At 45.9% G+C, this 13,686-nt stretch overlaps 1 long non-coding RNA gene across 2 annotated transcripts; it reads right to left on the bottom strand.

The window, feature by feature from the left end:
* Positions 1-7,619: 7,619 nt before the first annotated feature.
* Positions 7,620-13,346, bottom strand: LOC113595343 (uncharacterized). 2 transcript variants are annotated; one of them, XR_008293710.1, is made up of 4 exons: positions 12,890-13,346; positions 12,114-12,219; positions 10,190-10,356; positions 7,620-8,269 (listed from the first exon to the last, which is right to left on the bottom strand). It is a non-coding gene; the product is annotated as an uncharacterized LOC113595343 (long non-coding RNA). The 2 variants fall into 2 exon arrangements; XR_003415839.2 differs by lacking the exon at positions 7,620-8,269 and having other exon boundaries at positions 8,281-10,356; positions 12,890-13,307.
* Between the last annotated feature and the right edge of the window lie 340 nt (positions 13,347-13,686).

A 13,686-nucleotide genomic window follows, 5' to 3' on the forward strand; every position in this document is an offset into this window, starting at 1 on the left:
CACAGGAAATGAGGACATTTCTCATCTACAAATTGCACATTCAACCAGGAAATTGGGCCAAAGATCTCTAAGTCCGCCGCGGTGCCTGCCCAGTAACCCACTTGGCAAAAATTTGAAGGTCTGCGGAGATAGGAGATGGGAGGTCCGGTGGGGCGGGGGGGCCGGGGGCCATGGTGAGCCGTCCACCAGCAGCTTACCCAAGCCCTGGTATAGTCTCAGGCTCCTTCTCTCCAGCCACTCTCCCCTGGCATCTGGCAGGCCGAACTACAATCAGCCTCAAGGAGACGGTGTTAGGAAAGTAAATATACTACTTTCAAATCTAGATGTTTGAAAAAGCCGATATGCAGGTACAGTAGTCTAGAGTCTCTAAAGTGCCACAGCAGACATTACATCATTTGGCTTTCCGTGGGTGTAGGCATTTGTTGATCCACAAGCGTTTACCGAGGCTTACTATGTGCTCGGGCCCTGTTCCAGGTGCTAAAAACACAGCAGTGAATGAGGATGAGATCCCTGACCTCATGCAGCTCATATTCCAGTGGGAGAGCAGACAGGAAAACCAATAAACAGACACTTGGGGGCAGTGCTAAGATCTGTGAAGACACTAAGACAGAGTCAGGGGACTAGGTGGCTACTTTTGAATGAGTGGCTTGGAAAGGCCTCTTGAAAGTGACATCTGAGGGACACCTGAGTGGCTCAGCTGGTTAAGTGTCTGACTCTTGATTTTAGTTCAGGTCATGGCTCACGGTTTATGAGATCGAGCCCCACATCAAGCTCCATGCTGGGTATGGAGCCTGCTTAAGATTCATTCTCTTTCTCCCTCTCTCACTCTCTCCCTCTGCCTCTACCCCACTCGCACACTAGCATGCACGCTCTCTCAAAATAAAATTAAATTGAATTAAATTAAAAAAAAGAGAGAGACATTTGAGTTGCAACCAGAATGGAAAGAAGGAATCATGCATACCAAGAATTGGCAGGGGAAACGGGGAGGGGGCAACGGAGGGGGAACCTTCCAAGCAAAGGGTTCAAAGCAGGTACAAGGCTTGAACAAGCCAAACTTGCACAAAAGAAAAGGCCAGGGTTGGGGCGCCTGGGTGGCTCAGTCGGTTAAGCGGCCGACGTCACCTCAGGTCATGATCTCGCGGTCCGTGAGTTCGAGCCCCGCGTCAGGCTCTGGGCTGATGGCTCAGAGCCTGCAGCCTGCTTCCGATTCTGTGTCTCCCTCTCTCTCTGCCCCTCCCCCGTTCATGCTCTGTCTCTCTCTGTCTCAAAAATAAATAAAACGTTAAAAAAAAATTTTTTTTTTAAATAAAGAAAAGGCCAGGGTGACTGGAGCTCAGTGGTGGCTGGAAGATCGAGAAAGGGTCAGATCATAGGCGTTCTCGAAGGTTTAGGATAAGAAGCACAGCAGATACCTTCCACCTACTTAACAACAAGAAAAGCCGAGGCCCAGAGCTTTTTAAAGTGCCATGTGCCAACCCTCATCAGAATGGTTTTCTGACCCCAGACTCCCTCTCAAAAGGAGCCGCACATGCTCTTCTTCACTCTCTCAACCTGACACCTCATTGCAGAAGAGAAAGGTGGGCAGAAACATGATTCGTGCTGCGGGCAGCTTTGGGGTACAGAAAGTTGGGGAGGGAGGGAGAGATTGGCAACGTGCTGCGGAAAGAAAGGAACCAGAGGTGGAACAAGACACCCCAGAGTGACAGCACAGCACAGACCGGTGTGGAGGAGGCTTCCAGGAGGGAGCCGTGGCCAAGCAGAGGTGGGCTGCCCAGCAGGAGGTGGAGGTAACCATGAGCCGTCCCACGCTGTCCCCGTGTCCACTGACCTAGAGCAGAAATGGCGTGAGGACAAAATCATGGCACTTTGGGGCATCATAGAAAGCCTCAGGTCCAACGATTCTCAACCCAGGCTGCACTCTGAGCCACCCGAGGAGCTTCTGAAAAATGCCAGTGCATCTGAGTATTTTATTTTGTTAAAGCCCCCCAGGTGCTTGAGAAGCTCGGAGGGTTGAGAAGCGGTGTCTGGTCCTGATCCTCTGCTGGGCCAGTCAGAGGGGGTTCCGGGAAGGCAGCAGGGAGGGCACAGTGACTGGTTTTGAACCCAGGCTTCCGCTGTGCATCTGGACTCCTCCAGGCTTTAGTTTTCTAACTGAAAAACAATGGGGCTAACACACTTAAATCATCACACTACTATGAGGACTGAATGAGTTCAACACTGTACATGCAAACACTTTGAACGGCGTCTCACACCTGTGGATGTTCACGCACGTTTACACAAGGCCGTCTTTCTAAACGGTGATTCCATTCTTCTGCTTAGAGGCCTCCAAGTGCTTCTCGGGGCTGGCAGAATAAATCGCAAACCCTCCCCCACGGCCAGCAAGGTCCTGCGGGATCTAACACTCATCCACCTGCCCAAGCTCATCTCCCTCTCTCACACACACACCCCTTCTCTCACTTCATCTTTCTGGCCTCAGATCCTTTGCACTCGCTGTTCCCTCTTCCTGAAGCCCTCTTCCCCCCAGTTCCCACGGTGGCTGAGTCTTCATCTGTCAGCCTGTCTGTGACTTCAATTTCATCTGCTCACAGGACTTTTTCCTCGACCCGCTCCAGAAGTGCCTGCCTCCCTCTCATACGCTCACTCGCATTACCCCGAGTTACTGACTTTACTGCACTGGGCACGACCTGATCGCATCTATTGTCTTACTTCTTAGTTTTTTGAAAGATACACAGGCACGTGCTTTAATGAGTCAAATGGTTTGCTGCAAAAAAACAGCATCCCTCACCTTTCGCCCCACCTAGGACATTTACCTCTTCCTGGAGGCCATGGCTTTCACCTCCTTTCAACTAATCACAAATCCCTCATATCTTTAAGGAACTTGCTTACTTTACTATACTTCTTTTTTTAATATCAGGTTTGATCTGTTAACTTCCCCCGATGGCAGATGAAGATTTAACTCTCTCCAATACGTGAACACACACACACCTCCCCACTCAGTATCCCAATTACATCATAACTGTGTTACAATACTCAACGCTCACATTATTGTGACTATGTAAATAGTGGAGTTCTATAGTACGCAATCATTATTCTTCTACTCTGAACACATTTTCCCATCCTGTAGAATTAATAATTGCCTTATTTTTCATTTGCTTGCTTTTCTATATACCCAAACTCTTTGCCAATGGTCTTCTTTCTCTCCTTCCGAGACCTTCGGTGGTATTAGCCAGATACGGATTTCATTTTCTTGAAGAAATCTCTCCCAGAACTTTCTGACCTGCTCCCGTCTGGATGGGTGGCAATTTTTGCCGGGTGTACAGCCGGCCCCTGGATGCTCTTGAGAGGCTTTTTGCTTCTCTGCTCTAGTTTCTCTTCCTCGGTTTATGTCCTCTAACAGCTTCTTAGAAAGTAAATGTTTTGGGGCGCCTGGGTGGCGCAGTCGGTTAGGCGTCCGACTTCAGCTCAGGTCACGATCTCGCGGTCTGTGAGTTCGAGCCCCGCATCAGGCTCTGGGCTGATGGCTCAGAGCCTGGAGCCTGTTTCCGATTCTGTGTCTCCCTCTCTCTCTGCCTCTCCCCCGTTCATGCTCTGTCTCTCTCTGTCCCCAAAAAAATAAATAAACGTTGAAAAAAAATAAATAAATAAAAGTAAAAAAAAAAAAAAGAAAGTAAATGTTTTGAGGGGAGCCTGGGTGGCTCAGTTGGTTAAGTGTCCAACTTTGGCTCAGGTCATGATCTCACGATTTATGAGTTTGAGCCCCGTGTCAGGCTCAGTGCTGACAGCTCGGAGCCTGGAGCCCTGCTTCGGATTCTGTGTCTCCCTCTCTTGCTGCCCTTCCCCCGCTCGTGTTCTGTCCCTCTCAGATATAAATAAAACATTAAAAAAAAATTTTTTTTAAGGAAGTAAATGTTTTGGGACTCTGCACGTCAGAAATTATTCTACCTTTGTGCTTCATTGGTAAGGATGACGTGGGAATTCTAGATTGGAAATAATTTTTGTTCAGAATTTTCAAAGCATCACAATACTGCCTTCTAGCTTCTGGTCTTATTGAAAAGTCCTGATTCCTTGATCCCTTGTTTGTGGCCTTTGTCTCACTGGAAACCTCTAGGGCCTTATGCTTCTCACAAGTGTTTTAAAATTTCATCCTTTTGTGCAGGCACTCAATGGGCTCTTTTCATCTGCAAAATAATATCCTTCCGTTTGGGGAATTTCTCTTAACACATTTTGTAATTATTTCCTTGCCTTCATTTTCTCTCTTCTCTCTTTCTGGCACTCCTATTATTTGGGGCATACTGGACCTCCTAGACTGGCCCACTAATCTTCCCTTCTCTCCTATTTACCATCTCTCCACTTTTTTGCTCTACCTTCAGTGAGATTTCTTCAAGTTTATCTTCCAGTCCTTCTATTTAATCTTTCCTTTTTGCTATCCGTTTTCACTTCCAAGCATTTTCTTTTATTCTTGATCTTGTTTCATGGTTGTAATATCCACTGTGATCTTTTTGAGGAATTTTTGTCTCCCTGCTCTAAGTTGCTTGTTGGCATGGGTCTCTATTCCTTTATCTTACAAGTTTTCATCAGCTATCTGGTAATTCTTGCTTGTCTTAAAGGGAAAGAAGGGAACTAATTTTTTTGAGGTATATGAAAAGTACAAAAAGGTAATATGACATGATTCCAGGGTTTGCTTTAAAAACAGAAAAGAGGGGCGCCTGGGTGGCTCAGTCGGTTGAGCGTCCGACTTCAGCTCAGGTCATGATCTCACAGTTCGTGGGTTCGAGCCCCGCATCAGGCTGTGTGCTGACCGCTTGCTCAGAGCCTGGAGCCTGCTTCCGATTCTGTGTCTCCTTCTCTCTCTGCCCCTCCCCTGCTCACGCTGTGTCTCACTCTGTTTCTCAAAAATAAATAAATGTAAAATAAATAAATAAATAAATAAATAAATAAATAAATAAAAAAAAACAGAAAAGAAAGGAGCACCTAGGTGGCTCAGTCAATTAAGCAAGGTCCGACTATTGACCTCAGCTCAGGTCTTGATCTCAGGGTTGTGAGTTCATACCCTGCATTGGGCTCTGCACTAGGTGTGAAGCCTACTAAAAACACACACAGAAAAAAGGGAAGGGGAGGGAAGAGAAGGGGAGAGGAGGGGAGGGGAGGGAAGGGAAGGAAAAGAAAGGAAAGGAAAGGAAAGGAAAGGAAAGGAAAGGAAAGGAAAGGAAAGGAAAGGAAAAAAGAAAAGAAAAGAAAGGAAAAGAAAAGAAAAGAAAAGAAAAGAAAAGAAAAGAAAAGAAAAGAAAAGAAGAGGAATGGAAGAAGCCACTATGGTAAAATCTCAAAAACTGTTGAATCTGGGTGATGGATAAATTAGGTTCTATTGTACTCTTCCCTCTACTTATGATGTTTGAAAACAGTCAAAGTACCAATGTGGTTGTTGATGGGATTTGGTTCCTTAAGGGCTGTGAAACTGAGGGCCTCTGTTCCTCACTGGCTGTGGGCTGGAGGTCTCCCTCAGTTCCTTACCATGTGGGCCTCTCCACAGAGCAGCTGGCTTCCACCATAGCAAACAAGCAAGAAAGCAAGAGAAGACAAGACAGAAAGCAGCCTTCTTATAAACCTAATCATCAACATGATCTTCTGCCATTTTCTACTCAGCCCATTCTCAAAGGGAGAGAGAATTACCCAAGAGTGAATACCACACGGTGAGATCACTGGGGCCATCTTGGAGGCTGCCTTCCACAGATACTAAATAATGAATGGAAGTTGTGAGCACATGAATTAGGCTTCACTGTAGGATGATTCTGCTGGGTCATCCAGTTGGGGAACTTCCAATGTCAACTTAGGGTTTTTCTTCTTGGGCTGATCAAATTTCCCAGAAAAACAAACGAGACTTCTAATCTCCTTCCTGGAGGATGAAAGTTGGACTATCAGTCAGTTAGAAGCTAAATAGAGAAGAGGGCATCCATCATTCCTTTAATCTCCTTTTGACATGCTGGTACCTCTTCCAAGTATGTCTGGTGTCCCAGGTTCCAAAGATCCTCTGTATTATCCTCTCCAGAGAATAAACTGTAGGTCTTTTCCTGGGTGAGGGGCAGTTACCTCATATCAGAGAACTGAGGAGGAAATCTGGGGATTTTTTTTCATAAATTTTCAACCAGTCTCCCTGACATTAGTGTGCTTTCACCTTCATTTCCAGAGGTACCTGTTGCTATTCATTCATGAGCTTTATGCGGACTGTGCAGTAAAAACTTGGTCGAGTCCTGGATTTTCCCACTAGTGGCTTAGGATTCAACTTCCACGAGTCTACTACATTTCCAGTTACCACTCATTCATCTGCTTTCCAGCTTCCAAACCTTTGTTGGCATTACATCCTCTATTGTTCTCCCTGCCCTTATGGCTTTAGAGCCTTTCTAAAAGATCCCCTTACTGTCTTTGTAGTGTGATTTCAGGAGGGAGCCAAAGGGACTGTGTGTGCTCAATCCACCATCATTAGCCTCAGGTACTTCTTTACTATTATTTGTTGACTTTTTTGTTGTCTGTCTCCCCTCTTGAATGTAAGCTCCAGGAGAACTTGTCTATTTCATTCACCTATGCATCCCCAGAACCACTGACACAGGTAGGTGTTCAACAAATGACTGAATCAATTTGCCAAAGAAGGAATCTTGCTACTCTCTATCAAAAAGTTGGTAGCAGACCCATGGCTCCTGGTTTCCCATCCAGCGCCCTTCCTGCCACAGCATGTGTGGGATGTAAGTCATTTTGCTAACTAATGATACCTAACAGGTTATATAAAGTGCTTTACATGTTATAAGGTGGTTTCAGAATGTTATCTCACTTGATCTTGACCATAGCCCAAGCCAGATAGAAAAAGGATTATTACTGGCCCTAATATAGTTATGACCCTTGCCAAGAACTATCCTATGCCAAAGAAATCACCAACCTTGTTCCTGACCTTTCACCTTGTGCCCACTGCCATTCATCTGGCCCTTTCCATAATTTCCTCTGCAAGTGGAACTCTTAAGGCCTGTCTTCTCTCAAGGAAATGGTCCTCAAAGACCAGGACCAGTTCCCTCATAAAGAAGGAAACAGGTACACACATGGGTAAGTAATTCAAGGGCTTCTGAGCAAAAAGGATGTCTGAGTTTTGTGACATCATTAGAGCAGAAGAAAAGAAAAGTGGGACTCTCCAAATTCCTAGAGCATAGAGAAGAGGCTGGTACCGGGAGGGTGCTTATATGCTAGAAGGAGAGGGAAGAAGTCCCAGAATTAAAGAGCAGTATAGGTATGGTGGGGAAAGAATGGGATGGAAATAACCATCTACCATAACCAGCAGACTCTCATAAAATTAAAATAAAGTTTAAATAAAATAAAATAAAATAAAATAATTAAAATAAAATAAATAAAATAAAATAAAATAAAATAAAAAGTGGGGAGCCTGGGTGGCTCAGTCGGTTGACCGTCCAACTTTGGCTCAGGTCATCATCTCGCCATTCCCAAGTTTGAGCCCTGTGCCAGGCTCTGTGCTGACATCTCAGAGCCTGAAGCCTGTTTCAGATTCTCTGTTTCCCTCTCTCTCTGCCTTCTCCTGCTCATGCACTGTCTGTCTCAAAAATAAACAAACATTAAAAAAAAAAAAAGTAATGAAAATCTATAACATAATCACAAAGCCAGTTAGAAAATATTCCAGACAGCAGGTCTTATAAAACAATGACATCAAGATCTTGAGATCGAGACTGGCTTGGACTCTGAAGAATCTGAACTCTGCCTGAGGACCCCAGGGAAAAGTGAAAGCAGGTACAAGGGCCCCTTGAGGGAAACACGACACAACCTCAGAAGGCCACACCATGTCCCAAAGGCACAGGGCACAGAGGTAAGAGGCTGTAAAGAACCCCTCACTTCCCCTGTGCTAGATGTCGTCCTCTTTTGGAAAGTGCCTGCCATCTCCTGGGTGCATAAGGTTACTACCTACCTCCAGAGCCCGGGAGAGCCCTGGCACCACAGAGGCTGTGGCCTTGCTAATGACTCACAGGCAGGCAGGCATCTCTCAAAAGCAGAAGTTTAGGGACGAGGAGTTGCTAAGCCTGTGACTAATCAAGTCTTGGTGTGGAAAGAGGTGCAAGGCACCTTATTAAGCTACAAAAGCAGTTGCCGGAGAGTGCACAGCAAACGGCATTATCTATGATCTTTAAAATAAATATACAGGTATACCTCAGAAATGCTTTGGCTTGAGTTACAGACCACCGCAATAAAGGACGTCAAATGAATTTTTTGGCTTCCCAGTCTATTTAAAGGAATACTGTAAGTTTATTAAGTGTGCAATAGCATTATGTCTAAAAAAAAAAAAAAAGCAACGTACATATCTTCATTAAAACCTACTGTGTTGCTAAAAAACGCTAACCGTCATCTGAGCTTTTAGTGAGTCATCATCACTGATCACGGGTCACCATAACAAATATAATAATAAAGAAAACGTTTGAAATATTGCAAGAAATACCAAAATGTGACACAGAGACACGAAGTCTGCACATGCTGTTGGAAAAATGGCGCCGATAGACTTGCTCGACACAGGGTTGCCACAAACCTTCAATTTGTAAAAATACACGCAGTTATCTTCAAAGTGCAATAAAACAACACACAAATGAAGCATGCCTGCACGTAGCAAAGCAGCTAAGTGTTCGGAGACCTTTGCACACGCAGACGGCACTGATCTTTCAGCACACGCTATTCAGCTCCTCATCAAAGCACACCGGTGATGAGGTTTTTTGGGGGCGATGGGGAGGCTTTTGTGGGGATGGTCCAGAGTGGAAGGCCAAGAAAGAATTCTTGAAGATGTCTTTGGTGCAAAAATGTGATTTTATTAAAGCACGGGGACAGGACCCACGGGCAGAAATATACTATAAAGTTGGGAAGGTAAAGTCAAATGGGAGGCCTCCAGAAGGACTTTGATATGCTAAAGAGGACTCCTAAGATACTTGAGGCCTTGCTGTGGTCAAGCTAAGGTTCTTTTCCCTCTAGTAAGGCATTAACATTATGACGGCAGGGGGTTCCTGGAGAAATGTTCTACTCTGAATTTGCCTCAAGTATTTGTCAATGGGCAGCAGGTTATGAGGAAATTTAATTTTCTGCCATTTCCTTCTGGCCTTTGTTCCTCATATCACTATGAAGGGGTGACGTTGGGGTTTCGGGAAACTGAGTCTACAGGTTTCTGGAGATTAGGCAGTTGGTAAGATTGCCTTTTTCATGTAATTTACTAAGATATTTACAAACTAATGGAGACTCAGGTCCTGCAGGACTGTGATCTCTATCAATTAACCATTTGCTTTCTTTCCTTTCCTTTGTCCTTGGGCAGCCAGAAGTGCCTAAGGAATGTCACAAACATCCCACTTGACCTGAGGGGGGCGGGGGTGCTAGCTTATATTTTGCCTTCAGCCTGCCTTATGCTCATCACCGGCACCGCCATGACTTTTCCCCTTATAGAAAGGGAGACTGAGACTCAAGAGTGATCATTAAAGATCTTGCCAGCCACCTCACAGTAACTAAGTGGCAGGGGTAGGACTAGAACCTGGGCCTGTGTGACTCTGGAATCTGAACTCTCAGCCGTTCTCGTATACGGCCTCCTCAAGAAGAGCATGTCCACGCATGCACACAGGCGTGTGTGTGTGTGTGTGTGTGTGTGTGTATAATTCTGAAAGCTATGCAACAGTCAACAGTGGTTACTTAAGGAATTAGGGGAAAGGGAAGTTAAGTCAACTTGCATTCTGCTACTAAACAATTCTGTACTGTTTACATTTTTTCAATGGCTATGTATGATTTTATAACAAAAATATAAAGTCTTATTTTAAGTAATAATTCTGCTCCCCAAACAGCCACAGAAAAGAAAACTCAAGTTAGTCTAGCATTTAGGCCCTGTTTACTGAGCAATTACTATGTCCTAGGCTGAATGACTATGTCCTAAGGACTTCGCATTCGTGACTTCACTGAATTCTCACAACCAGGTCTAGAAGGAGGGCATTGTCATTCAGCCCCTTTACAGAAAAGGAACCTGAGGCTCAGGGATGTAAACTGACCTTATCAAGGTCACATTACAAAGCAGGGACTCAGCTCAGGTCTGACTGGTTTCAGACCCCATGTTTCTACCTACTCCGTATGCTAGTCACACAGGAATGATCACGACGACGATAATAGCAATTTAAGTGCTTACCGTGGGCCAGACCCATGTTCTTCATGCATGAGGTCATCAAATCTCCAAGGCAACCCCAATTTTACAGATGAGGAAACTGAAGCCACTTATTTGTCCAGGGTCACCCAGCAGAATTGGGACTGGAATCCAAATCACCATACATGTGTCCACCCAGAAAAGAGGCAGAGCTAAAAATAAAACGAAAGTACTTACTTGCAATTCAGGGAGCACAGATTCCATCCCTCCTCTGGGAACAAAAGTCAAGGGTTTCTACAGACAAGAGGGAATGCTTATACACACTGTTTACAAAGAATTTTGATTTGTGTTGGTAACAAAAAACTAATCTTCACTGCATATAATTGGTTGCTAAGGCTGTCACGAAGCGAAGTCTCTTACTGTTGCAGGTGTTCGGGCTGAGTCCTTGGAATATTTGTTGTTTGGCCCAGTTCAAATGCTCACCGTTTCACAGGTGAGGACAGGCATAAGGCACATCTTAATGGCCTCCCGGCTCCATTTTAAAACCCCTTGACATAAGGGGTTTCATTGCACCTATCACACACGACGTTGGCATCCACCCAGCCGCTCGAACCAAACACTCAGTAGTTATCCTGACTCCTTCCTTTCTTTCCTTTCCCTCCCCCTGTCTAGTTTCGCTTGGTTCTAGCTTCTGGAAGACAGGAGCTCGCTTCTCCCTGTCCAGCTACCTCAGCCCAGGTGGAAGCCGAGGCCAACTGGACAAGGGAACCTAAGGGAAGCTGATAGCTGCAAACCACCCCGCCCCCGCAAGGTGGGATGTGCGTGATATTCCTCAGGCCCTTCTGGCTGCCCAAGAACAAAGAAAAGGACAGAAAACAAATGGTTAAACTGATAGAGTCTCTGAGTTTACAGTAATCTCATCAATTGCCTCAGCTCCAGGAACTCCCTACTATCTTAAGAAAGCCTTGCTAGAGGGAAAAACCACCTTAGCTTGACAATACCTAGGCCTCCAGTAATCTGTAAATCCTCTTTAGCACAGGAAAATCCGTTTAAGAAACTTTCTCTTGCCTTTACCTCCCCCAACCCCACAGTATATAAGCAGTCACTCTGTACAACCCCACTGCAGCTCTTCCTGCCCACGGGTCCTGTCCCCGCGCTTTAATAAAATCACCTTTTTGCACCAAAGACGTCTTCCAGAATTCTTTCTCGGCCATCAGCTCCAAACCCCACCATCACCCCAGAACCCCATCAAACTCTCAACTGGGCCGTTGCGAAGGACTTCGCACTGATCTCCATACTGCCCTTCCTTCCTCTTGACCCCTATCCCATTTACTCTCTACACTGAGGTCGACATGGTCTTTTTCAAATCTCTGCCTAAATAACCTCTCGTGCAGTCTTTCTCAGGGTCCTGGGAGAGAAATAAGCCGTGCGGAGAATGGTATGTGGGATTGTTTTCTCAATTTTCCTAAGGATGATACTATCTAATACCATTTTCTAATAAGATAGATGACCTAATTCATTGCATGTAATGGATGCCTTGGGAGTGTTTGGGCTTGATTCTCTGCAAGAACTGGGTGGAGAAGGCTGCAAAAGCTTCTTGTCCTATTTCAAGTATCAGCGCCCACTAGGCCCTTGTGACCTATGGGACACCACATTTCCACCTCTGCAGGCTCATTTCCTACTACCTTTCTTCGTGAGAACAAGAGCTCTCCTCCATTTCTCAATTATAGAAGCCTCATTCCTGCTATAGGACTTTTGCACAGTCTGTTCCCACTGCCTGGAGCTTCTGCCCCAGGCCTTCCAGGGTCAGCTCCCCCGGTTAGTCATTCAGGCCTCAGGCTCAAATGCTACCAGCACAAAGAAGCCTAGAGACAATGACAATCCTTGCTATTCCATTGCCCTTGTTTTCTTTCTTTCACAGCACGCACTTCCCCTGGTCTGAAAGTGCCTTCTTTCTATATTCACTTACCTAATGTGTGTCTCCTGAGTTCGAGCTGAGTGCCACAGGGCAGTTCTATTTTATTCAGGGCTGCATCCTCGATAACCACTGGAAAGCTTTTTCACAGGAAACCAATCTGCAAAAAATACGTTCAGAGAATTTATCAGATATTTTATTAGGTGCCAGTCACTGGGCTCGGAGCTTTGCAAGGGGTCCCATCCACCCAGCACTGTCCAATGAAAATATAATGTAAGCTATTTCCAATTTTCTAATAACCACATTAAAAGAGAAAAGAAACAGATGGAATTAACGTGAATGTATATTTAATCTAACATGTTTAAAGTATTATCATCTCAACATGTAAGGGATTTTAACAGATTTTTTTTAAGTTGTTTTTTGGTTTTTTGGTTTCAGGTTTTTTGTTTTGTTTTGTTTTGAGAGAGAGCGTATGAGCAGAGGAGGGACAGAGAGAGAGGCAGAGAAGGAGGATCCCAAGCAGGCTCTGCACTATCAGTGCAGAGCCAGACGCGGGGCTTGAACCCATGAACGATGAGATCGTGACCCGAGCCGAGATGGAGTCCGATGCTTAACGGACTAGGCCGCCCAGGTGCCCCAAAAACCTGCAAGGGATTTTAAAAGAGAGAAAACATTTTTGTACTCCTCCTCCATCCCTCCTCCTCTCTGCCTTCTAGGTCATGAGGAGCTCTGCCCTGCCTCAAAGTTTAGGGGCTGGCAGGCTCCCACTTCAGGACGGATCCCCAGTGTCCCCCCCAAATGGCGTCTCAGCTTTCCCTCCTTTTCTGTACCTCTCGGTGCGCACGGGCCCTCCAGGACCTGTATTGTGAGAAAGTGGGGAGGCAGCCCTCGAGTGGGGCCTGAAGATGCCTTCCTGCACAGATGCAGAACCCAAACAGGTGTGACTCGGAACCAGGGACGAGCAGCCGGGCCAGCAGCCGTCTTACCCGGAAATGAGTAGGAAAGCGCCAAAGAAGGACGCCAGCTTTGGAGCATGCGCAGGTTAGCACCGACCCGGAAGTGCACGGGCGGGGCGCACGGAGAAGTCCCGGCTGACAAGAAGCGCAGATCGCAAAGCTCCAGGCCCAAGCCTTTCAGCAGGGGGAACGGAGGAGGAGGTCGTGTTGGTGTCTACAGCTGAGGTGAGACCGGCGGTTGACTTCTCCGCTGCGGGTTTAAGAACTCTAAGTTTGGGCCATAAGCGGGGGTTGAACCCCTAAGCAGGATCTTTGCGGGGAGGGCGCTGGACCTCAGGGATTCTCTGAGATCAGGAAAGACTTTGTGGGGGTGCTTCTTTGGAGTATATCGACAAAGGAAGCAATGCCAAAGGAAACTTTGTTACAAACATTGTGCCACGTTTTAGATTTACCTTGAACGAATTCTGCAAAAGTCTACGTCGGGCAGTATGATCGTGAAGACGGTTTTAGTTCTAAGAAATAACAAGGTGGCCTGGTAACGGGACATAGTTTTGCAGTTTTACGTGAATGAGACCTCGATTTCTCAATCCGGTCAGGCTGCTTCTCCAAATAATCTCATTTGGAGGTAATATAAGGAGTCAAAAGTTAGTCTTCCTGTCTCCTACTTCCAT

Source organism: Acinonyx jubatus, chromosome E2 (assembly GCF_027475565.1).
Source record: "Acinonyx jubatus isolate Ajub_Pintada_27869175 chromosome E2, VMU_Ajub_asm_v1.0, whole genome shotgun sequence".
Lineage (NCBI taxonomy): Eukaryota > Metazoa > Chordata > Mammalia > Carnivora > Felidae > Acinonyx > Acinonyx jubatus.